Raw genomic sequence first — 4,440 nt, forward strand, 5'->3', positions numbered from 1 at the left:
GGTGTCAGTAGGGTAATTGGTGTCAGTAGGGCAGAGGACGGTGTCAGCAGGGCACAGGACAGTATATATGGATGGTGTATGGAGGGGTGTGTATGTATAGTGTATGGTGGGGGGAGGGGGTGTATGGTGGGGGAGGAGGGTGTACATAGTGTATGGTGGGGGGAGGGGTGTATGTATAGTGTATGGTGGGGAGAGGGGTGTATGTATAGTGTATGGTGTATGGAGGGGTGTGTATGTATAGTGTATGGTGGGGGGGGGGGGGGGTGTATGGTGGGGGAGGAGGGTGTACATAGTGTATGGTGGGGGGAGGGGTGTATGTATAGTGTATGGTGGGGAGAGGGGTGTATTTATAGTGTATGGTGGGGGGAGGGGTGTATGTATAGTGTATGGTAGGGGGGTTGTATGGTGGGGGAGGGGTGTATGTATAGTGTATGGTGGGGGGAGGGGTGTATGTATAGTGGGGGAGGGGTGTATTTATAGTGTATGGTGGGGGGAGGGGTGTATGTATAGTGTATGGTGGGGAGAGGGGTGTTGTATAGTGGGGGGAGGGGTGTATTTATAGTGTATGGTGGGGGGAGGGGTGTATGTATAGTGTATGGTAGGGGGGGTTGTATGGTGGGGGGAGGGGTGTATGTATAGTGTATGGTGGGGGGTGTATGTATGTGGTGGGAGGTGGGTGTTTTATATGTGTATGGTGGGGGGAGGGGTGTATGTTTAGTGTATGGTGGGGGGAGGGGCGTATGTATAGTGTATGTGGGGGGGAGAGGGGTGTATGTTGTGTATGGTGGGGGGAGGGGTGTATGTATAGTGTATGGTGGGGGAGGGGCGTATGTATAGTTTATGGCGGGGGGGGGGGCGTATGTATAGTGTATGGTGGGGGGGTGGAGAGGTGAGAGTACTTAGAAATCTGACAATGAAAAAATAAATAGAAAATTACCTTACAAGCTTGGCTGCAGTCTCAGCGATCTTTGCACACATTCCAGAGCAGCAGGGAATGGGGATGTTCTGCCCACCTCCTTGTCCCTTCTGCAGCCATCCAGAGGATTCGAGGAGAGCGCCATGGAGGCTCCGCCAGTTTCCCCCCCACACAGCACACGTTTCCCCCACCACACAGCGCACGTTTCTCCCCCCACCACCACCACACGGCGCACGTTCCCCCCCACCACCACACGGCGCACGTTTCCCCCCACCACCACCACGCGGCGCACGTTTCCCCCCCACCACACCACCACCGCGGCGCACGTTTCCCCCCCCACCACCACGCGGCGCACGTTTCCCCCCCCCACGGCGCACGTTTCCCCCCCACCACCACCACCACGGCGCAGCCGTTTCCCCCCCACCACCACACGGCGCACGTTTCCCCCCCCCACCACCACACGCGCACGTTTCCCCCCCACCACACAGCGCACGTTTCCCCCCACCACCACCACACAGCGCACGTTTCCCCCCCACCACCACCACACAGCGCACGTTTCCCCCACCACCACACACACAGCGCACGTTTCCCCCCACCACCCACCACACAGCGCACGTTTCCCCCCACCACCACCACACAGCGCACGTTTCCCCCCCACCACCACCACACACAGCGCACGTTTCCCCCCACCACCACCACACAGCGCACGTTTCCCCCCACCACCACCACACAGCGCACGTTTCCCCCCCACCACCACCACACAGCGCACGTTTCCCCCCACCACCACCACACAGCGCACGTTTCCCCCCACCACCACCACACAGCGCACGTTTCCCCCCACCACCACCACACAGCGCACGTTTCCCCCCCCCACCACCACACAGCGCACGTTTCCCCCCCACCCACCACACAGCGCACGTTCTCCCCTCCTCACCACCACCACACAGCGCACGTTCCCCCCCCCCACCACCACACAGCGCACGTTTCCCCTCCTCACCACCACCACACAGCGCACGTTTCCCCCCCCCACCACCACACAGCGCACGTTTCCCCCCCACCACCACCACACAGCGCACGTTTCCCCCCACCACCACAGCGCACGTTCCCCTCCTCACCACCACACAGCGCACGTTCCTCCCCACCACCACACAGCGCACGTTCCCCCCTCACCACCACACAGCGCACGTTTCCCCCCACCACCACCACCACACAGCGCACGTTCCCCCCCCCCCCCCACACACACAGCGCACGTTCCCCCCCCCCCACACACAGCGCACGTTCCCCCCCCCCCCACACACACAGCGCACGTTCCCCCCCCCCCACACACAGCGCACGTTCCCCCCCCACAGCGCACGTTCCCCCCCCCCCACACACAGCGCACGTTCCCCCCCCCCACACACAGCGCACGTTCCCCCCCCCCCACACACAGCGCACGTTCCCCCCCACACACAGCGCACGTCCCCCCCCCCACACAGCGCACGTTACCCCCCCCCCCCCACCACACAGCACATGTTCCACCGCACAGCACTTAACCCCCCCCCCCCCCCACCACCACCACACCACCACCACACGTCCTCCACCGCACAGCGCCCATGTCACCGCACAGCGCCCATGTTCTTACCGCTGAGCAGTAGCTTGCTTATTTCTTTATCTTCCAGACAGGCGGTAGCAGCAGCGGCGGCGGTAGTAGCAGCAGCGGCGGCGGCGGTAGTAGCAGCAGCGGCGGCGGCGGCGGTAGCAGCGGCGGCGCGGCGGCGGCGGTAGCAGCGGCGGTAGCAGCAGCGGCGACGAGAACGACGCTGCTGCCATAGATGGATTAACATTGGCAACAAAGGCCACCTTGCCCTTAGTTAAAATGGCGCCGGCCGGCGCCGCCTTGTATCGCGTCATTTCCTGTTTGGAAATAACGCGATACTACGGCCCAGCAGCCCCTATTGCCTTCTGGGATTGATAAAAACATTTCCCAGGAGGCATAGCAGACGGGGGAAGACGCGCTCAGGCCGCGGCCGGAAACAGGAAGCTGAAACAACTAATAACTATAAAACCGTGAGTTTAAAAAAAAAAAAAATATATATGCCAAATTTGTTTAAGGGGCCAGAGAAGAAGGGGATGCAGAGGACTTAAAAAAGAGGGTGGAGCTCCGCTTTAAGTGAGCAGTTGTGAGCTTATTTGACTTTAAAATGATGATTATCACCATTATGGCTATGGATCAATTAATTATTCAGTAATTTGGTAAATTAAATGTGCAATTTATTTTTACAAATAAGTGAACATTCTTACATAAGGTATGCCCTTGAAAGAATATCTAAAGCCAACTTTTTCCAGTTTTATTTAGCGTAAGGAATATTTAAAAGGGGGGGGGGGCATGGCCAGGACAGGCATGTGAGAAGACATGTATCTCACAGCTCCTACACAGCACAGTCTATTGATCCTCTCTCAGTAGTAATCTAATGGCAAGAAATGGCTATTCAGCTGGCTACTGAACAGGGCAACCCGCCGGCACTCTGCACCCGTAGAAAAGCAAAAAAACTGAGGTTTACATGAGCTCTGAAATCCGCCACAAGAAATCCAGAGGAGATCACAGCAAAAAGGCACTAAAGACTGCGGGTAAGGAGTACCCGAGCGATATCACATATTATGCAAAAAAACTGGGGGGATCCCTGTTACAGATGATGGAGGGGGGATCTACAACCTCAAGTGGCACTACAGGGCTCAGCTGCACAGAACTTACTGAGGCAGTCTGCAGGAGAGGCAGAGGGACAGGGTGAGCAGGACTGTATTGCTGAGCAGCCCCATCCCTCTCACACAGACACGGCTGTTGATGATAATGAGCAACCAACTCTGGCAGAGATACTTAGAGCAGTGCATGTCTGCACTGCCTCAGTGAATACCCTTAAAGTGGTTCTGCACCTTTAAAAAAATATTAAAAGCCAGCAGCTACAAATATTGCAGCTGCTGACTTTTAATAAATTCACACTTACCTGTCCCAGGGTCCAGCGATGTCGGCGGCAGATGACGAGCGATCGCTCGTCTCTCTGCTGCCCCCGCCGCCATCCTCTGTCAGGGAATCGGGAAGTGAAGCATTGCGGCTTCACTGCCCGGTTCCCTACTGCACATGCGCAAGTCGCGCTGCGTGTCTCTGCTGGTCCCCGCTGTGTCCTGGGAACTGTGCGTTTCCCAGAACACAACGGGGGGGGGGGCTATCTGCGGCAGTCTGCGGGGGTCTTGTCCCAGAAGTGGGTGCAGATACCTGGATTATCCAGGTAACTGCACCCCCTCCCCCTGAAAGGTGCCGATTGTGGCACCGGAGGGGGGGAGGGATCAGAAGGACGGAACTTCCACTTCAGGGTGGAGGACCGCTTTAAAGAGCAGTTTGGGGGATTAAGAGAAGATGTTTCCCTGCTGAGACAAGAGATGCAAAAAATTTGAGAACACACAACTGCGATGGAAAGCAGGGTGAGCAAAGTCAAAGACAGACTCCCCCCAGTTGCTCGGGAGGCTCATGTTGCACATCAGCTGGCTAA

The sequence above is a fragment of the Lithobates pipiens genome, unplaced genomic scaffold, assembly GCF_037356315.1.
Source record: "Lithobates pipiens isolate NorthernLeopardFrog02 unplaced genomic scaffold, aLitPip1_a1.2 Scaffold_10, whole genome shotgun sequence".
NCBI classification, from domain to species: Eukaryota; Metazoa; Chordata; class Amphibia; order Anura; family Ranidae; genus Lithobates; species Lithobates pipiens.